At 40.4% G+C, this 22764-nt stretch overlaps 1 non-coding gene across 1 annotated transcript; it reads left to right on the top strand.

The window, feature by feature from the left end:
• Window positions 1-7285: 7285 nt before the first annotated feature.
• Window positions 7286-7392, top strand: LOC131751766 (U6 spliceosomal RNA). The gene has a single exon (XR_009334323.1). It is a non-coding gene; the product is annotated as a U6 spliceosomal RNA (small nuclear RNA).
• Window positions 7393-22764: the final 15372 nt, after the last annotated feature.

Genomic DNA, 22764 nt, shown 5'->3' with positions numbered 1-22764 from the left:
TGTTCCTTCACCTGGTACATAGCCCTCTACCTTTTCATCTTGTCTATATTTCTGTGAATGTGGTTTTTGTTCCACAGGCTGCAGGACTGTAGTCAGAACAAAATTTTAAAGGTACAAAACGGTAGGCGTGAAAGGTAAGTGTCCCTCCACCCTTGGTCTTCCAGCCCCCAATTTTCTTTCCAGGGTAACTGAGGTAATCACTGCTAACAGAGTTTCATTTTTGCAGTCATTGCATTTACAAATATATTTCCATATATGTGTGTGTGTGTGTGTGTGTGTGTGTGTGCATCTCACTTCCTTAGTGTCAGACACTTCCAATCTTCGGCTCTTACAGAGAATGCACTGAATCCTCTTGTTCTTATGGTCTTTCACTCATGTTGGCACATGTTTTAGTAAAGAAACGTAACATGTGTAAGTCAGTAGGGATTTACTGAGAGCCTATTGGATATATATTCACAAAGTACCTGTAGTTTTTGCTTCTTTAAAAAAATAAAGAATTCTGAGTATTTCCTTTGCTCCCCCTACATCCTGTAACTGAGTTTTACCAAAATTATTATTCCATGTAGGCGTAATATATGTGACAGAATAAAATCAACTAAAGGTTTCGTTCCTTCCCTCAAAAACCTGGAATTAGGCAATTCTAGAAATAGACTACATCTGCATCATATTTTATTATCTATCATATTACTTACTAAACTGTGGCCTACATTTCTGACACCTTGGCTCTGAATGGCTCCTCCGTCCTTAGTGTCCCCAACTCACAGCACCCCTTGGGACACAGGTAAGGATTAAAGAGAAAGAGCTCACAATTCAATAAGCACCCAGTTGAAGGTGTCCTTTATATTGTGATGTTACAGGTTTACACAACATTACTGGTTATTTTCCTCATTTTGATATCTCCACTTTTATTGTCACTGTCAGAATTCAGTAAAAATCTCCTTCTCAACTTGTTTTAAGCCTTTGAGGTTTTGTTATTTTTTAATAATAGCACTGACTGGCTTACTTACAAGATCACATCCCCAAAATAAAAATATCGATTGTAACAACTTTGCATGGTAACGGACGGTAACTGGACTTATTGTGGTGATTATTTTATAATGTATAAAAATATCAAGGGACTTCTCTGGTGGTGCAGTACGTAGGACTCCGTTCTCCCAATGCAGGGAGCCTGGGTTTGATCCCTGGTCAGGGAACTAGATCCCACATGCATGCCACAACTAGCAGTTTGTCTGCCACAACTAAGGAGCCCCCAAGCCACAACTAAGGAGCACATGTGCTGCAACTAAGACTCAGCGCAACCAAATAAAAATAAATAAATAAAATATTTTTTAAAGTAAAATAGTAGCACCTGGCATTTAAAAAAATATATATGTATATCGAATCATGGGAGTTCCCTGGTGGTCTAGTGGTTAGGATTCAGTGCTTTCAGTGCCTCGGCCCAGGTTCAATCCCTGGTTGGGGAACTGAGATGTCACAAGCCATGCAGTGTGGAAAAAAAAAAAAAATTTAATCACTATGTTGTGCACTTGAAACTAATGTATTATTGTATGTTACATATAACTTAATTACATATACTTAAATATATATTTATATATATATATTTACATAAAATGTTGAGTTTGATAAGTCCTTGATGAAAATGCTTACAGTGTGATTTTATAATCAGAGAAAAAGAAAATGTTAAAAGGAAGTGCCCAACCAAACATCCTCATGTTTTTCTTATTATAAAAACTAACACAAACTTCACATTCCTGTTTTCAAATTAATTTTTATTTACATCAGTGTTGTACATCCTCATGAGTTTTGGGTTTTTAAAAGGACATAGTATTCCAAGTTTTTAACAAAAAAGTGGAAGACTTGCCTCATACCTCCCTCTGCCTAGAGGCAAATATGGTAAAACATTTAGCTATTTCTTCTTGTATTTTTCACCATTTTTCTAAATGATGTTTCTACTTCAGAACTTCTTTTAAGTTTAATGTATTGCATTGCTGTATCCTCACTAACGCCTTGATCAAACAATAACAAAATGGCACAAATACATCATCCAGGCCTGAATAAAAGCCAAGTCTAAGTTTCACCAATGAGACAATGCAAAAACATAAACAAAAAATGAGTTTAGGGCCATATTAGTACATATTACATATAAATATAGTATATATTATATATAAAATAGTCAAATGCCTATATGAAATACTTAAATTTCATTATTTAGTTATATATAAAATGATCAAATGACATGTAATATTCAACTTTTGTTTGTTTGTTTGTTTTTGTGGTACGCGGGCCTCTCACTGTTGTGGCCTCTCCCATTGCGGAGCACAGGCTCCGGACGCGCAGGCCCAGCGGCCATGGCTCACAGGCCCAGCCGCTCCGCGGCATGTGGTATCCTCCCTGACCAAGGCGTGAACCCGTGTCCCCTGCATCGGCAGGCGGATTCTCAACCACTGCGCCACCAGGGAAGCCCATCAACTTTTAAAATTTACTTAAACATACATATTTAAAATACTATATTATCAAAAACCGTATTAATTTAAGAATAGTGCTATTCTTCCATTGTATGAGAAACTTTGTAAGGTTACAAGTATGAGGCATCATCTACATTTTTTTCTAAAGAATGATCTGGGGAAAAACTTTGCTTTATATTTGAACATACATAATACTTCCTCAATTTGGGTATTCTTCTATCATTTTAATTTTTTAAATCATTTTCACAATTTATTCTCTTTTTTAAGTTGTATATTGATTAGAAAAGTCTTCATTACTTATTTTAATAAATATTAGCAACATTTTTGGGGTATTATTTAATACAGGTAAGCATGTGTTTTGAGAAAAGTAGAGTGCACTTATTTATTTCTACTCTTTTCTCCAAAACTAACCTTTAAACTTGCTGCAGGACTTCCCTGGTGGTGCAGTGGTTAAGAATACACCTGGCGATGCAGGGGACACGGGTTCGATCCCTGGTCCGGGAAGATACCACATGCCTCAGAGCAACTAAGCCCATGCACCACTACTACTGAGCCTGTGCTCTAGAGCCCACGAGCCACAACTACTGAAGCCCGCGTGCTGCAACTACGGAAGCCCACACATCTAGAGCCCATGCTCTGCAACTAGAGAAGCCCCCTCTCGCCACAACTAGAGAAAGCCCACATGCAGAAACGAAGGCCCAACACAGCCAAAAATAATTAATTAATTAATTAATTTTAAAAATTTAAACTTGTTGCAGCATCTTATGATAGGGTGTATTTTTAATGTTCACTGGTTTTTTCCCTCTAATGGTAAAGGTAATAAAAAATCATGTTGGGACCACTGTCTAGTATTTTGAAGAAATGATAAATGATAAAGCTAGAGCCATTCCTCTTTATATCAAAATAAATTACAGATAACCAAATAACTCAGAAGCCATAGGAAAAAAATTAATAAACATGACCATGCAAAAATTAAGCACATGTGGGCCTCTCACCTTCTGAGATGGCCTACACTCTCTCTGTGGAGTGTTTCTCTCTAAATAAATCCACTTCTTACCTTAAAAGAAAAAAAAAAAAAAAGGACTTCCCTGGTGATCCAGTGGTTAAGAATCCCCCTTCCAATGCAGGGGACGCGGGTTCAATCCCTGGTTGGATTAGTATCCCACATGCCAAGGGGCAACTAAGACCACACACTCTACAGCCCATGCGCCACAACCAGAGAGACCGTGAGCTTCAACAAAAGATCCCGTGTGCTGCAACTAAGACCTGACACAGCCAAATAAATAAATAAATATTGTAAAAATAATAAAGAAAGGATTTTTTCTAAAAAAAATTAAGCACATGTGTGTGGCATAAAAATACAAAAGCAAAATCAGGAGATAAATAATGTACAAGGAAAAGAATTTCACAGTTCCCGTAACAGACAAAAGGCTGACTTCCCCAGTTTAAAAAAAGTGCAAACAAATCAAACGGCAAAGAAAAAGATTAACAGGACTTCCTTGGTGGTACAGTGGTTAAGAATCCACCTGCCAATGCAGGGGCACGGGTTCAAGCCCTGGTCCAGGAAGATCCCACATACCATGGAGCAACTAAGCCCATGTGCCACAACTACTGAGCCTGTGCTCTAGGGTCCGTGTACCACAACTACTGAAGCCTCTGCACCTAGAGCTCATGCTCCGCAACAAGAGAAGCCACCACAATGAGAAGCTGCGCACCACAACTAAGAGTAGCCCCCGCCGCCACAGCTAGGGAAAGCCCGCGTGCAGCAACGAAGACCCAATGCAGCCAAAAATAAATAAATAAATTTATTTTTTAAAAAAATATTAACAACCCAACAGAAAATTGGGTCAAGAATATGACTACTGGGCTTCCCTGGTGGCGCAGTGGTTGAGAATCCGCCTGCCGATGCAGGAGACACGGGTTCGTGCCCTGGTCCGGGAAGATCCCACATGCCGCGGAGCAACTAAGCCCGTGAGCCATGGCCGCTAGGCCTGCGCGTCCGGAGCCTGTGCTCCGCAACGGGAGAGGCCACAACAGTGAGAGGCCCGCATATCGCAAAAAAAAAAAAAAAAAAAGAATATGACTACTTTCAGAAGCATAAATAGCCAATAAACATATAACTATAAGTGCAACCTCAATCATAATTATGAAACTGCTAATCACTCAAGGGAAGATAAATTGTTCACCTCTCAGAGAAGCAAAATGTCTAAAGTTTGATAATACCCGGTGCTAGAGCAGAAGTAAAAAAGTAAACACCTTCATACATTGTCGGATATGAGTGTAAATTGGTACAATTTAGCAATTTGGTGGTATTTATCAACGTTTATAAAACTTATATCTTGTTGACTGGACAATTTTCCTCTACAAATTTACCCTGTGATGTACACCAAAATATGTTCAAGGAGGTCATTGCAAAATTCTTTGCAACAGAAAAAAATTGGGAACAACCAAAATGTCCCTCAATGGGATGGAGAAGAAGAGATCAGTGGATGAATAAAGTACGGTATTTGTGTTATGAACTACTACTATAAAGCCATTTAAAAAAGAGTAAGAGGGCTTCCCTGGTGGCGCAGTGGTTGGGGGTCCGCCTGCCGATGCGGGAGACGCGGGTTCGTGCCCTGGTCCGGGAGGGTCCCGCGTGCCGCGGAGCGGCTGGGCCTGTGGGCTATGGCCGCTGAGCCTGTGCGTCCGGAGCCTGTGCTCCGCAGCGGGGGAGGCCACAGCAGTGAGAGGCCCGCATACCGCAAAAAAAAAAAAAAAAAACCTATAAAAAAGAGTAAGATAAAACCTTTTTGTGCAGTATGGAGAGATCTCTATGATGGATTATCACATGAAAAAGGAAGGTTGAGAAGAGTATGATAGAATTATCTCTTCTGTGCAGTTTTTCATAATTCATATATTTATTGAAAAAAAAATTCCCTGTAAAAGTGAATCCCTGCATTTCAAATCCGTTTTGTTCAAGGGTCAACTTGTACATTTGCACCTGATTTTTTTCTTTAAAAATCATATATGTGGATTCCTTTTCAGAGAGGGAGCTGGGCAAGTACAGAAGAAAGGCTTTTAGCTTCAGCTTACATCTTTCTGAACTGTTTGTACGAAGTCAATATAGTCATCTCACCACTTTTGTTTTCTTCTTTATGCTTTTTTGGTATGCTTTTTAAAAGAGCAAATATAATTTAACTTACAAATGCTGGTTTTTAAAAAACCCTTTAAAAATACATAGTACAAAATATAGCATAGAAATCACATAGAACTTTTTAACATCGCTGAATTTCTTTGTACCTCAAGACGCGAAGCGTCAGGACCCCAACCTCAGGACCAGAAAAACCGCCCAGGCTCCTCGGCCCCGGGCCTACAATTCCCACAAGGCATCGCGAAAACTGCGTGTAAAGGAGCGACAGGAGACAGCCCAGTGACTTCCGGTGTCCAGGAAACGTCCCTCCGGAAGTGCTTTTTTTTTAACGTCACAAGTCGTGGGCTTTAAGTGGGAAGAAAAAAAAGCTAACTGCTCAAAAGTAAAGGAGAAAGGCTGGAAGGTAAGAGTTTACAAGCCCCAGAAGCTCCGAACGAGGACAGAAATTAGACAGCCCATAGGTGAGCTCTGCGCGGCCAGCTACCAGAGTCGTTCTCAGACGTGCAGCTCTCCTCCTGCTTCTCCCTTTTCCTTCCAGTCTCACGCTAAGTTCTGCTGTGCAGGGCAAAATCGGCACCTTTCCCTTGCGGTTCTTCGGAACCCGAGCTTCCAAGGTGCCAAACCCCAAGTTCCAGAAAGTGCCTGCAACCATTCGTACTGATTTCCCTGCTCCCGGCTCACGCTGGGGTTTTGGACACTAGCTGAGCTCTCTGATAAAAAGACCTAGTTTCCGATTTAGCTCCTACCTCCCAACGTCTTTTCTTCAGAATCCGCTGCTCTGTTCCAGCATAAGATCCAGTGGAAAGAAAACGGAACCTGCCAGGACCTTAGCCTCCCTATGTTTTAGTCCCTCTATTTTAGTAGGCTGCCTGATAAAATCCCTCCCTGACTGCCAGAGCAAAACAGCATTCTGAGACAGGAACGAGATATATTTAAAAATTTTTAAAAAGAGTCTGTTAAGTCAGACATAGAATCTGTAAATGATTCGTTAAAGGCTGTTGAAACATTGCTTTGAGGTTTGAATCAAGTGCAAAGTGCAATGACAAATGCTAGTAATTCACGTGTTAATGTGTGCGAATATCGATAGTGGGGGACGGGAGTAAATGGGAACTCTGCTTAGTTTGGCTGTGAACCTAAAACTGCTCTGAAAAATTATTTATTTTTTAAAAATAACGGTAATAACAGGAAGTATAATCACCATTATTGAGCTCCTACTATGTTCCATTGGTAAAGCTAGCATTTGAACCGTGCTGTGTCTGACTCCAAAGCTCAGAGTGAATAAAATGCATAAAAACACTGCATCAGATTATCTGGCCAGGATTTAGGCATTTCAGAAAATGCACTTGACAAGGCTGTTAGGCGACCTGATTTTTCTCGTATCAGCTCTCTACTGGCACCTTGTTGACCCACACTTCCTTGATTTGAGAAGGAGGATGTCAGATCAGAGCAATGATTCTCAAACTTAACAGTGCACATGAATCACCTGGTGATTTGTTGAAGATAAAACAACTTTATAATGTCTCTGGAAAGATACCCAGGAAACCCATAAGAGTAGCTGCTTTCAGGGAGGCAGACTTGATGGCTCAAGTATAGGAATGGCAGGTAAACTTTACTGTGTACTTTTATACCTTTTTCATTTTTACTTTGTGTGTGTGTGTTCTCTCTTTTTAAAAAATAATTCATTTTTGTGCTCGCTTCAGCAGCACATATACTAAAATTGGAACGATACAGAGAAGATTACCATGGCCCCTATGCAAGGATGACATGCAAATTCGTGAAGCGTTCCATATTTTTAGTCATGTACCACAATGTTCATTGCAGCTCTATTTACAATAGCCAGGACATGGAAGCAACCTAAGTATCCATGGACAGATGAATGGATAAAGAAGATGTGGCACATGTATACAATGGAATAGTACTTAGCCATAAAAAGGAACGAAATTGAGTTATTTGTAGTGAGGTTGATGGACCTAGAGTCTGTCATACAGAGTGAAGTAAGTCAGAAAGAGAAAAACAAATACCATATTCTAACATATATATATGGAATCTAAAAAAAAAGGTCATGAAGAACCTGGGGCAAGACGGGAATAAAGATGCAGACCTACTAGAAAATGGAGTTCAGAACACTGGGAGGGGGAAGGGTAAGCTGGGACAAAGTGAGAGAGTGACATGGACATATATACACTACCAAACGTAAAATAGATAGCTAGTGGGAAGCAGTCGCATAGCACAGGGAGATCAGCTCGGTGCTTTGTGACCAGCTAGAAGGGTAGGATAGGGAGGGTGGGAGGGAGAGAGATGCAAGAGGGAAATATGGGGACATATGTATATGTATAACTGATTCACTTTGTTATAAAGCAGAAACTAACACACCATTGTAAAGCAATTATACTCCAATAAAAACGTTAAAAAATAATTCATTTTTAATTATCATAGAAAAGTGGTTAATATGCCACTTGTTAGTGAGGCAGAAATCACTGAGTTATTAGTTTGGACCTTCAATTACTGTAACAGATTTCTTTTAAACAGAAAGAAATTACTTGAACAGTCACTTGATTATGTTTGGGAAACAAGCACTTGAATATCTCCCTGACATTTCAGCTTTTTACCCCTCTTAAATAGAATTGCAGTGGAGTATATTGGTAATATAATAGTCAAATCAGATATGATGGTAGTTTTAGGAAAATAGTGACTTAAGTGCATGAAACTGGGCCAAATTACTCATGAGATAACTTCTGGCAGTAAGATCTGAGATTATCTGGTCCTATGGGTTCTGATTCCCAGAACCTAGACCAGTGACCCTCTAGTGTGGCTACACATTAAAATCACTTGGTGGGGAATTCCCTGGCGGTCCAGTGGTTGGGACTCTGGGCTTCCACTGCAAGGGGCCCGGGTTTGATCCCACAAGCCAGTGGCCTGGCCAAAAAAAATCACTTGGTGAATATACATGTATACACACACACATATACATACATATATGTATAAACATATATACACACATACCAGTGCCAGGACCCTTCTGTAGATCAATTAAAATGGAGTTTCTAGGGACGGGGCATGGATTTTTTTTTTTTTTAAGTATGGCCAGTGATTATAATGTGCATCAAGGTATGACCTAGACCAGGGATATTAATCTGATACTCAGGAAATATGAATGGAATAAAAACAAGAAACTTGGGGCTTCCCTGGTGGCGCAGTGGTTGAGAGTCCGTCTGCCGATGCAGGGGACACGGGTTCATGCCCCGGTCTGGGAAGATCCCACATGCCACGGAGCAACTAAGCGCGTGCACCACAACTACTGAAGCCTGCACACCTAGAGCCCATGCTCCGCAACAAGAGAAGCCACCACAATGAGAAGACTGCACATGGCAACAAAGAGTTAGCCCCATCTCGCTGCAACTAGAGAAAGCCCGCGTGCAGCAACAAAGACCCAATGCAGCCAGAAAAATAATAATGATAATAATAAAATAAATAAATTTATTTAAAAAAACAAGAAACTTTTAATGAATACTTTCTGTGTCGTAGGCCCCATTGTTCTCTTTAGTAAATTCAGAGAATCCATTTGATTCAGTGATAAATTCACAGATACTGTGTGATTCTGTAAAAGCCCACACTTGCCAGATACATGTTTGCCAAAAGGAATTGAAATCTAAATATAGAATAATACTCATGAGCAGCTTCACGGCTGAGCAAAAATCTCTGAGTACTTAGTTTGTGCCTAGCACTGTGAGAGATGTAAATGAAATCTGTTTTAGCAGTTCCTCACAAGGAACTTGCATTGCAATTAAAGAGATAAGATTGAACCTGTGACCCACTGATCAAATCAGTCCTACCAAACCATGTTCCTAAAATGTTGTGAAATCATTGCCAACATTTTTTTTAGCATCTTTATTGGAGTATAATTGCTTTACATTGTTGTGTTAGTTGCTGGTATAACAAAGTGAATCAGCTCTACATATACATATATCCCCATATCCCCTCCCTCTTGCATCTCCCTCCCACTCTCCCTATCCCACCCCTCTAGGTGGTCACAAAGCACCGAGCTGATCTTCCTGTGCAACATTTTTAAATTGGGAGATTTTGCATAAAATTCCAGGCTTCTACCTTCTCTTGAAAAATTGAAAGATCTGAAGATTTGGGATTCGCTTACCATTCCCAATGGCAGCATTTGTCTGGAGCTGAGCTGGGAACACCCCCTTTAGATGGGGCCCATGCTGTTGAGTTTGTCACAGTCTCCTAACTCTGTTGCTCTCTGATACCTCATGAGGCCAAGTGTCAGTTGCCAGGCATTATCACAAATCTTTCTAAGAGGAAAGTGAAATATTTTTGATTCCTATTTTATCAAATGTAGAACAAAAAATAGAGCACAAAAGCCCCATGTTTCAAGCAAAACAAGGGAGGACATATCCCTTTGAAAAAATAAAGACAATTACGGGGCTTCCCTGGTGGTACAGTGGTGAAGAATCTGCCTGCCAATGCAGGGGACAAGGGTTCAAGCCCTGGTCCGGGAAGATCCCACGTGCCACAGAGCAACTAAGCCCATGTGCCACAACTACTGAGCCTGTGTGCCACAACTACTGAGCCTGTGTGCCACAACTACTGAAGCCTGTGCACCTAGAGCCTGTGCTCTTCCACAAGAGAAGCCACTGCAATGAGAAGCCCACGCACCGCAATGAAGAGTAGCCCCTGCTCACTGCAACTAGAGAAAGCCCATGTGCAGCAACGAAGACCCAATGCAGCCAAAAATTAAATAAATAAAATTAATTTATATATATATTAAAAAAAGACTATTATGTCAGGTTCTCTGTACTCACATCCTGGTCCCTATATACATCTGAATTTATGCCCTGTGATCTACACTGATTATATAGTCAAGATCTATCCAAATAAAAAACTATATTCGAGTATCGATTGCTGGCTAAATGCCTGTGGTCAAGAGTCAGACAGGGATTCAATTCCAAGCCACCACTTAGCAGCCCTGATCCTACTTTATGCCCCGATGCCTCAGGTCTACCTTCTCCATCTGTATGAGGCGGGTAATAACAGGACCACCTCACAGGATTGATTTGAGGATTGAACAAGGTAACATTAATTAACCTGGTGTCTGGTACCCAGTGACAGCTCCCTAAATGTCAGCTATTTTTATCCAGGTCAGGAAATACCAAGGGATGAGTTAAGGAGGGGGCAAAGCAAGTTGTCGAGGGAAGCTATGCAGAAGGGGTGAGCTGACCAAGAGGGGTGAAAATGTAGCTCGTCCAGGTGGAGAGAAGACAGGGCAGTATAGGCCTGAGGAAAGGCTCAGAAGAGATGGTGTGACCAGGGCCTGGATGTTTAAGCCACACAGTTGTAAGACTACTGCACTGGAGCGTTTTCCTCATGTTTTGTTTTTTGCGGTACGCGGGCCTCTCATCGTTGTAGCCCCTGCCGTTGTGGAGCACAGGCTCCGGACGCGCAGGCTCAGCGGCCATGGCTCACGGGCCCAGCCGCTCCTAGGCATGTGGGATCCTCCCGGACCGGGGCACGAACCCGTGTCCCCTGCATCGGCAGGCGGACTTTCAACCACTGCGCCACCAGGGAAGCCCTTCCTCATGTTTTGATTTTAAAATCTGAAGACTTTGCTGGCCTCTGCTTTATGGTATACAGTAGGTGACTAACAATCACTGTAGCGATTTTTGGATTTTTCCCACTCAACATGTGGCAAGCATTACACGATTTCAAGAATTCAAACTTCTGAGTATTTCAGAGTTCATTAACGATTCTTTAGCTCTCACCGTGGGATCCGTGTGCTTAGACGCTGCTACCAGCACTGCCCCACAGCCGCCGCTAGAGGGACTAGGACCAAAGGAATCAAGCTTCTAGGTACAAAATTCACTTTCCTAGATTCCTACTTCAACACTATTAACATTTTTTTCCTTTGAAGCATATTACTTTTATGCACTTTAAAATACTTTTAAAAATCCAAATCCTGCTGGAGTATAGGAAATTAGAGTCCTACTAACCATTATCCCCACAAAACAGCCACTTAATAATGTTAATAAGATTTTGTGTCCTTTCAGATATTTTCAATTTATATACAAACATATGTATTATTCTTTTATTTAAACCCGTGACTTGTCCCCTGACTACCACTCTGACTTCATCTCCTACCACTCTCTGCCTGCTCTACAGACTATATTCTAGATCTTCAAACTTGCCAACATGTTCCATTCTCAAGACCTTTGCACTCACTATATTATCATCCTGGACCACTGTCTTCTCCCAGGTTATCCTCATTCAGCGGTTAGTTCATAGGTTATTTCCTGGGAGAGATCTTCATGACACCCATCAAGTAACTATTCCCCAACCCAAGTCACTCCCCATCACCATGTTTTATTTTCTTCTATCACTGTTTGAAATTACCTTGCTTATTTATGTGCTTGCCTACCTGTTCATTATTAAAATGTAATCTCCATGATAGCAGGAACCTTGGCTGCCTTATTTTCTTCCATATCACTAGTATCTAGAGCAGAAATTAAGGACCTAAAAGTATTTGTTAATTGAATAAGTACATGAAAGAGTGCTGTACTTACTATTCTGTAACTTTTTTATTTCATTTAAAGTATCTTGAGATGATAAGGTTTATAGAGAATTCAGAACAAATAGTAGCATGTCCCCAAAAATGAAATAGATGGGGAAAATGAAAACGAGAAAACTAGAGAGGGGATGTAAAAAAAAAAAAAAAGTATCTTGTATAAGTTGTATTTTACTTACTGTAGATAAGCTTTATTCTTTTATTTCAGTCATATTCTTAATTTTTAAATTTAATTTACTCTGGTTAGATATTCAAAAGCCTCAGAAATAAAACAGTGTAAGAGGTATTCAGTGAAAAGTCTGACATCCATTTCTGCATAATATCTACTTAGTTTCTACTCAACCAGGTAACCATTTATATTATATTAGTTTTTGTGTATCCTTCTTTATTCAAACACACACATACATATTTTTTTATTCTTATTTTCTTCCCTTTTTTTGCACAAAACAGTAGCATATTATATATATACTGTTCTGCACCTTCATTCTTTTAACAGCTGCACGGTATTCATAATTTATATGTATCTACCATTTATTTTGCTCAATTCTCTATTGATTGACTTCTGGTTGTTTTCAATTTTTGTTATTGTAATCAGTGTATTGGTAGTCATTTTTATGCTTGATAACTGTACAGTGGCATAAATTCCTGGGAGTGGAATGACTAAATCAATAAGTGTGTGTATGTGTGTCTATATATATATATGTATATATATATATATACACCTACTGATATAGGTTCATATATATATAAAATCATGAAACGTCTTACCAGATTTCCCTCCAAGAAGGCTGCCTCAATTTCTACTCCCACCAGCAGTGTACAAGTGCACCAACTTCCCCACACCCTCGCCGAGTCCTAAATATTATAGGCTTGAAAATGTTTGCCAATCTGATGGATGAAAAATGGTTGTTGTTCTTATTTTCATTTCTCTAAGTATGCATGAAGTTGAATACCTTTTCATATTTTTAAAATAGCTTTATCGATGTAAGTTCACATAACCGTGTAATTCACCCACTTTATACTGTTGAATGGTTTTTAGTATATTCACAACCATCAACACAGTTGCACAGAGGTGCAACCATCACTGCAGTTAATTTTATTTTTTAATTAATTTTGATTGGAATATAGTTGATTTACAATGCTGTGTTAGTTTCTGCTGTACATCAAAGTGAATCAGTTTTATATATATATACATGTATCCTCTCTTTTTTAGATTCTATTCCCATATAGGCCATTACAGAGTACTGAGTAGAGTTCCCTGTGCTATACAGTAGGTTCGTATTAGTTATCTATTTTATATATAGTAGTGTGTATATGGCAATCCCAACCTCCTAATTTATCCCTACCCCCCCCACAGTCAATTTTAGAACATTTGCATCACCTCAGAAAGAAACCCATATCTTTTATTTATTTTATTTTTTTTTTTATTTTTTTTTGCGGTATGCGGGCCTCTCACTGTTGTGGCCTCTCCAGTTGCGGAGCACAGGCTCCGGACACGCAGGCCCAGCGGCCATGGCTCACGGGCCCAGCCGCTCCGCGGCATGTGGGATCCTCCCGGACCAGGGCACGAACCCGCGTCTCCTGCATCGGCAGGCGGACTCCCAACCACTGCGCCACCAGGGAAGCCCAGAAACCCATATCTTTTAGATGTCAGTCCCCATCCCTCCATTTCCCCCAGACCTAAGAAACCACAAATCTACTTTCTCTATAGATTTGCATTTTCTGGACATTACATATAAATGGAATCATATAATAAGTAGGTTTTTGTGAGAGGCTTCTTTCACTTAGTATTAACGATTTTAAGATTCATCCATGTTTTATCATGCTTTGGTACTTCATTCCCTTTTATGGCCAAATAATATTCTATGGTATGAATAAATATTTTTAAATCCATTTGTCAGTTGATGGACATTTGTGTTGTTTCCAACATATATATATATATTTTTTTAACAACATAGAATTTTAGAGTGGGCAAGGGCCCTAGAATTGTGACAATAAGACTACACTTAACAAATAGTCTCCTTAATTACTATAATTGAGAGTCAGTTCTGGTGGGTAAAACATTAGCCCAGGAAGCACAACACTAAAAATATCAACCTTACCACAGGAGGGTTCTGTGTGTAATTTTAATGTTTTTCTTCTTTGAGCCTTAGTTTCTGTAGTAGTCAGCTCAGGCTGCCTTAACAAAATACCATACACTGGGGGCTTCCCTGGTGGCACAGTGGTTGAGGGTCCGCCTGCCGATGCGGGGGACACAGGTTCGTGCCCCGGTCCGGGAAGATTCCACATGCCGCGGAGTGGCTGGGCCCGTGAGCCTTGGCCGCTGACCCTGCGCTTCCGGAGCCTGTGCTCCGCAACGGGAGAGGCCACAACACTGAGAGGCCCGCGTACCGCCAAAAAAAAAAAAAAAAACCATACACTGGGTGGCTTAAACAACAGGAATTTACTTCTCACAGTTCTAGAGGCTGGGAAGTCTAAGATCAAGGTGCCAGCCAATTTGGTTCCCTGGTAAGAGACTTCTCTCTTGCAGAGGACCACCTTTTCACTGTCCTCACATGGCAGAAAGTGGGAGCACTGGTGTCTTCCTCTAATAAGAAGTCTTTCCATAAGGACATTAATCCCATCATTGGGACTACACCCTCATGTCCTCATCTAAACCTAACTACCCGCTAAAGGCCCCACCTCCAAATACCATCACGTTGAGTGTTAGGGTTTCATTGTATGATTTTGGGGGGACACAAACATTCAGTCCATAACTGTTTCCCAAATGTAAATTGACATCTACCCACACTTCTACTAAGGAAGAATGAAATAGCATCAAGCTCTTTTAATTTCTTGGAGAAATGCTTACCACTACTGTGGTCTTTAAGAAAAAAAAGGAAGGGGAAGAAACTAATAAATATCTTCTACATAGTTCCTGTGGAATATATACCTCAAATATCAATTATTCCCTGATAGTATGTCTACCGTTAAGGTTTTTTAAAATAAATTTATTTATTTATTTGTTTTTGGCTGCATTGGGTCTTCATTTCTTTGCGCGGGCTTTCTCTAGTTGTGGCGAGCGGGGGCCACTCTTCGTTGCAGTGCGCGAGCTTCTCATTGCAGTGGCTTCTCTTTGCTGCGAAGCATGGGCTCTAGGTGCGCAGGCTTCAGTAGTTGTGGCTTGCATGCTCTAGAGCGCAGGCTCAGTAGTTGTGGCACACAGGCTTAGTTGCTCTGTGGCATATGGGATCTTCCCGGACCAGGGCTTGAACCAGTGTCCCTTGCACTGGCAGGCAGATTCTTAACCACTGTGCCGCCAGGGAAGTCCCATACCATTAACTTTTTATCACAGACTAAAGCAAGCAGTCTGACTTATAAATAGATAATTTTCTAAGTAGGTAATTTAAATGCAGTAAGGTTTTACCTGGAAGATAGTCTATGAAGCACCACAAAATGAGGAACCACAGGCCATGCGTACTAGATTCATAGAATTGTAATATAGTATTTCTCAACACATACTTTGGATAATACAGGGTTGAGACTGTGTCATACAATGCAAGACATTTAACATTCCTGGTGCTCTGAACTAATAACTGCCGATAGTGGTCTCCAATTATTGTGGAACTGCGGAAAATACCCCCATATATTTGCACGTGCTACGTGGAGGAGGGGCAGTACTGATGAAATGTTCTAGTCCAGATCCTGCATTTTATAAATGAGGAGATGGGTTACAGGTCCAGTGAAGTCAGCAAACTAGGTGATCTGACTTCTTCCCGAGTGTTCTTTCCATTGTTGTATATAACACACTCCTCACTCTCACTATTCAAGATTAAAGAGGAGCAGTTCTCCTTCGGAATCCCACTCTTACCTGCCCACATCTTTCTTGCCTTTCTTCCCCATCCCCCCCCCTTTTTTTTTTTTTATCATTTTGCAACTCAGTAGGTTCAAGAGTCAAATTAAACCATTTTATTCATTTATTTTATCAAATATTTATTGAACACCTAATATGTTTCAGGCTCTGGGCTACGAGCTGGGAACACAGTGGTGAACAAAACAGACATGGCCCCTACCCTTGTGGGTAAAGTGAAGGAGATAGTTTTAAAGTAGAATAAATACATGTAACTAAGATCCAGCATACCATGCGGTGCAGGCAAAAATTTTTAAAACAAGTATGTGTAAATATATAATTACTAACTGTGATAGTGACAGAAATGAAAATTTAAGGAGAACCTAATTTAGAATTGGAGCACCAGGGAATGCCTCTGAGAGGAAGTTATATTTAAGACAACACCTGAAAGTGAGTAGGAGTTAACAGGGAATACAGCTGAGCCAAGTCCCCAGGTAGGAAGGAGCTAGGAAGGGTAACCAGGGTAGCTAGATGACCATCATAGTAAGCCCGGGAGAGAGTTGGGAGGCAGTGCTGGAGGATTAAGAGGGATACAGGCCCTTTCTGGACACAAGGAGAAATCTGGATTTTATTCCAAGAGTAGTAGGGAGCCATTAAAGGTTTTCAACAGAGGATTTACATGATCCAGTTTGTGTTTTTAAAAAGATCACCGTGAAGAATACATGATGTGTAATTCCATTCCAATTAAGTTCAAGAACAGGCAAAACTGATCTAGGAAGGTGGAAATTGGAAGAGTGGTTGCTATGGGGAGAGGGGTAAAGGGCATTACGAAATTTCCTGGGGCGATGGAAATTTTCCACATCTTGGAGTGGTGGTTACACAGGTGTTGTATTCATTTACCAAAACTCATCAAAATGTAAGTTAATATTCGTGCATATCTGTATATACATTTTAACTTCATTGAAAAATAATGATCGAGAGACTTCCCTGGTGGCGCAGTGGTTAAGAATCCACCTGCCAATGCAGGGGACATAGGTTCGATCCTTGGTTCGGGAAGATCCCACATGCCGTGGAGCAGCTGAGCCTGTGCGCCACAACTACTGAGCCTGCCCTCTAGAGCCTTCAAGCCACAACTGCTGAGCCCACGTTCCACAACTACTGAAGCCCACGCTCCTAGAGCCTGTGCTCTGCAACAAGAGAAGCCACTGCAGTGAGAAGCCCGTTGCACTGCAACAGAGTAGCCTCCACTTGTAGCAACTAGAGGAAGCCCGCGCACAGCAATGAGGACACAACGCAGCCATAAATAAATAAATAAATTTATTTATTTTTTTAAAAAAAGAAAGAAAAACAATGATCTGGAATTCCCTGGCAGTCCAGTTGTTAGGACTAGGCACTTTCACTGCTGGGGCCAGGTTCACTCCCTGGTCAGGGAACTAAGATCCTGCAAGCCTCTAGGGTGCAGCCAAAAAAAAAAAAGAAAGAAAAAGGATGATCACTTCACTCTGACTGCAGTTACTTTGTGAAGCAGTTTCAAGTTCAAACTATATAAAATTGAGGTTATAGAAATTTGTTTAAAACTCTGAAGACCCAGGAAGACTAACTTAGAGACTCTCAGGCCTCAAAGTACTATTTAGTTCACTTAAAACTTCTGGGCTCTAAAAGAAAAAAGGAAGGGAGGAAGCCAACTAAGAAATGTTATACCTTCTACGATAGCTCCTGTGGAATATACGCTCTAATTATCAATTATGCCCTGATATATCTACCTTTGAGTTCTTCTCACAGACTAAATAAAAGTTTGACTTAGAAATATATTAACTTAAATGCAATGAGCATCTGCCTGGAAGGTTAAGAACTGGGTGTCCCAGCTGTCTCCAAAAGAGTCTTTCAATGGGACTTCATTGTATACTGGAATCAACTGAGCAGCTTTAAAAATTTTGATGCCTGGGGTCCAACCCCCAGAGATTCTGATATAATCAGTCTGGGGTGCAGCCTTAGCATCCAGGTTTTTAAGAGCTCCCCAGAGAGAAGTCAAGGCTGAAAATCAGTGCTTGCCCAGTTCCACCTGGATTCCATTCCTCTATCTTTAAAATGACTCCTTTCAAAGATTCACTGAGCATCTTTTGCATAATAAGGGCCCTAGAAACTGCCATTTCTTTCTATTGGATTATTTAAAGTAAACTTTAAGATGCTACATTAAGATTTAGATTTCGGTACCTTCCCAGTCCCCAGGTCTCACACTGGTCTTAGTGCTGACCTGGAATCTACTGCCCTCCACCTCCCCACCTCGATTTTGGGATGTCTGCCCTCTGGATATAATCTTCCTATGGTTCAGTATCCGGTTCCCCTTGGCAATGCCCTGGGTTTGCTCTTGGGTGTGTTTTCTGATTGACCTTTTTCCAGCTCAGTGGTTAAACTTTTGTGTCTCCATATTCAGCTCCTTTTGGTCTGAGAGGGAAGGAATGTATGAGGGAAGAACAAACCTCCCCCTCCCCCCTCTTTGCCCTGCAGGCTTAACAGGAGAGTGGGGAAGTGCAAATCCCAGTTTGATGGGCAGTACTGAGTGATTACATTTGAGCTTCAGGCAGAGCAAAACTGCCTCTTTCCGTCCCATTGTTTTTTGTTTTTTCTTTTTTTTCAGGTATATTGTTTGCCCCCCCTCTAACCCCCACCCACAAAAAGTCTTCCAAAACTTGTTCAGGATTTTTGGAAACTGTCTCATTTCCACCACATGTGTACACTGCACCCTGAGAGTGAATTCACTGCATTATTCATTTGTTTTTCCTCTTTATTTTCCTTTCCTTTTTTTTTTTTTGGTTTGATTTTTGTTTTGTTTCAATACTCGTCTGTTGCCCACCTACCAAGTGCCAGGTGACACATCTCCGAGTCCCGATGTTTAATTTACAAAATAAAGTGCTCTCCTCAAAACACATTCAATTGCGTTACAGCACTTTTCTTCCTCGGACAGAAAAGCAGATGCACTATTTGAGAATATGAATTATAAAATGGTAAAATCCCGTGCTATAAGAATATTAATACATGTTCTAGTGAATGTGTAAATTTGGAGAAAGTGAACATTTCCCAAGTTGAAAAATTCACCAAGAATTATATGATTTCAAAGCTGGGGAACTGAGGCCATTGCAGATATTGTTGCTACCTGAGCTGCTAAACAAAAATCATTTCACCACAGACTTTTGTTCAAGTTAGTCTTGAAAAACATTTGAATTGATGGGAGATCTTCAGGAGGATAGATGTTGTTTAAAACAAAACGATATTATGTCTGAGTTTTCTAAGCGTGAGTCGATTTCCCCATCTGGACTGCCAGTTCCTGAAACTCAGGAATCTTCTTATCTCAACATCCCCTCCCCCAGTGAAACAGAATTTTTGCATGAGGTAGGTGTTCAACAAAACTCTGTTGGGGACTTAAAGGGAATGGTTCATTTCACATGGTAATGTGCCTTTCTGACATAATGAGGTTAAAAAATGGCTTTCAGGAAATATGTAATGGAGAATTACAAAGCAAGAAACTGTGGTTATCCTGCCTTGTCCAGTTAGGACAGAGTCTCCTGTCTCGGAAGAGGACGTTGGGAGGCCATTGTCTACTGTTCTGTTACCTGCCTCGCCCAGTGAGTGCTAAGGGAGGATCCCCTATTCTAGGGCGAAGGTGTTCAAACTGCAGTACTAGAAGAATGTCCAGGGGTAAGTAGCTGTGTAGAATTTTTAAGAAATTCTGTTCCCAGACCCTCAACTGTACCTTTCCATAGCATGACTCAGGCTATCCGTCCCCTTTTCCCCTTCACAACAGCATTTCTCCTACCTTAAAGAAAAAAGACTCTTCATGTCCATCTTGAATATTACTGCAGTGTAACGATGTCCCAAGTGTGAGAACTTCTAAGATGCCGTACAAATCGACAATTGGAAATGGCCTCTCTAATGTTTAATCAAGATGCCATAAATCCTCCTTAGCTTCCAGCCTTCCCCAGACTTAAACATATTTCTTTAAGGGTGCATCACTGATTTATAAATGGGGTGTTTCAGCCTTGGAATGTTCCAAAATAGTGTGGACAATGGGAGTAGTGGTGATTCTTGTTTAACAACCTCTTTTTTTTTAATTCTCCAACTACTGTCCAAGAATGAACTGCTCATAAAAGAAAGTCTGGGGAAAGCAAAGAGCACTTCAGTAAGAAATAGTGAAAGGCTTAAAATAGCTTTTATTATGAATTTAAGTTTAAAAAATTCTCATCTATTACAGCACTAATCCTCAGGATGTGTCATTAGCTGGAAAGAAAACACAGTTGGGTAGCTGAAGCAGCATAGGTTAGTAAGGCTAGTTCTTTCAAATGTTAACTAGAAGGTTTCCTTGGAGTACCAGATCTTTCAAAAGTTTTTGACACTGGATTAAAACCCATAGATAAACATTTTAAGTAATTTCTTTTAGATTCTGTGTGGAGTATTAAATACAATAATTACAGCATGTTTTATTAAGTCACACCCAAAATATTTATTACCTTACTACAGACCACCTGTTTGTTTTCTATGTTGCATAAAAAGTTACCACTGTTATCTGAAAACTATGTTTGCCTCTTGGTGAGTGTTGAGCCAAAAGACACAACAAGCCAAAGAGCAGGAGAAGGAAGGATTTAATACTTGCAGTAAGCAAGGAGAACACCGGGGATCTTTCCCAAAGCAGTGTCTTCCTGAACAGCATAAATGGGGAAGTTTTAAGCTAAGGGTACCTGTTCATTCATGAAGGGGTTTGGGCTGGTGTATGTATATTCATGAAGGGGCTTGAGCAGAAGAGAATTCAGCGTAGAATTGGGGCAGAGGTTGCCAGAGTCCAAGGTTTAATTGATTGAAGTCACAAGGGTCAGAAAAGAACAACATCATCATTCCTTACATTCAGACCAGTTTGGGATCTCAGCATCCTCCACCTGGGTCGGGGCACTTCCTGCAGAACTCGAAGTTCTGTATCAGATTGTTATGTATATCCCTTGAGGAGGAACCAGCATTGTATTTATTGCCCATGTATTGTTTCTTGACTGCTTTTCCTTTGTTCTTGCATTCCCTCACTTGTCTTAAGATCATTAATTACTGAGACCTGTTAAAGAGCAAGCATTGTGGCCAGGAGGCAAAAAATGGCTTCTCTTATGTCAAGAAAGCCATGCCTAGTTCTCTTTCTCTAGGGACCTCCTACCCTATCTGCTTATACCAGATAGATGTAAGCTTAGAAGCTCAAAGAACATACATTGACTGCACAGAGGGTTGGCATCCCTAACCCCTGTGTTTTGTTTTGTTTTGTTTTTTCGTTTTGGCCATGCCACATGGCATGCTGGATCTTAGTTCCCTGACCAGTAATCGAACCTACACCCCCTGCAGTTGGAAGTGCGGCGTCTTAACCACTGGACCACCGGGGAAGTCCCTCAAAGAGCATACATTGATTATTGCAGTTTCCATGGATCAGGAGTCCTTGGCAGGGTTTAACTGAATCTACTACTCAGGTTCTCAAAGGCTGCAATCAAGGTATATAGTCTGAGGGTCTGATCTCATCTGAGGCTAGAGATCCTCTTCTGACTTGCTAGTGGTTGCCTGAACTTGGTTGTAGGACTGAGGTACCAGCTTTCTTGCTGGCTGTCAGCTGGGGTCTACTCTCTGCCCCTAGAGGCCCCTGCAGTTCCTTGCCAGGTGGTCCTCTCATGAGCACTCTCAAAACATGGGCGCTTACTTCTTCAAAGCCAGAAAGAGAATCTCACCAGTTAGTTAAAACAGGCTTATAGAATGTAACCTAATCAAGGGAGTAGCTATCCCATCATATTCACAGGCCCCACCCACACTCAAGAGGAGGGGATGATAGAAGGTGTGTACATCAGGACAGGAATCTTAGGGGACATTTTAGAATTCTGCCTGTCACACCATTTTCATCTTATTTCTATTTTCAAAAATGTTTAATGTTTTCTGCCTTCTATTACCAAAACCAAAATTATATTCTAGTGTCTGGAACAGCTGATTAATTTTTAGCATTAGATAACTTTCTATTTTTGCTAAGTACATAGGAAAAATGCGATGACGATGGTGTCCAGAAAAATTAATGGAATAATTTCAGGATTCATCCTTAATTAATGGAATTATTTCATAATCCTTATTTAACTGTTTCTAAAAAACAAATACCAGGGACCAATATGCACACATATATTTGCTTAGGAATGTCACATCCTTTATCATACCTCCAACTTTATAAGTAACATAATTTTAGCTGTACATTATATTGCATTATTGCAAATTAAATGATATCAGCCTTAGATTTAGTATCATGTTTTATCACTTATAATAAAAAATTAATTTATATGAGGCCAAAGGTGCTTTAATCTTATCTGGCTGCTTTCAGTGACCTATTTTTTATGATACATCCTTATAACATTTTTTTCTTTATCAAATTTATCATCTCTGAATCAACAGCTTTCTTGTTCCAGAAAGTAATGTGCTTGCTAGGACAGGGTTTTGGCTGCCTAGGAATTTTACCATTTACCTGGAGATGATACTTAATCTTCATGATAATTTTCCTTCCCTAATAAAATGATAGATTAACTGTGATTTTAATTATCTACTTTATTCCTTTACCACTATTATCATGGATTTAAGTATGATTTATTAATTTAATTATTTGGTAGAGTTGCAGTCCACCTAGCTAATATTTTAATTATAATTGCAACAGATGCTGCATTTGTTAATCCCACCTACCACAAAAAGAGTTTTCTCATGTACATTCTGTAAA

The sequence above is a fragment of the Kogia breviceps genome, chromosome 2, assembly GCF_026419965.1.
Source record: "Kogia breviceps isolate mKogBre1 chromosome 2, mKogBre1 haplotype 1, whole genome shotgun sequence".
Lineage (NCBI taxonomy): Eukaryota > Metazoa > Chordata > Mammalia > Artiodactyla > Physeteridae > Kogia > Kogia breviceps.
This window is presented reverse-complemented; position numbering and strand designations above follow the sequence as displayed.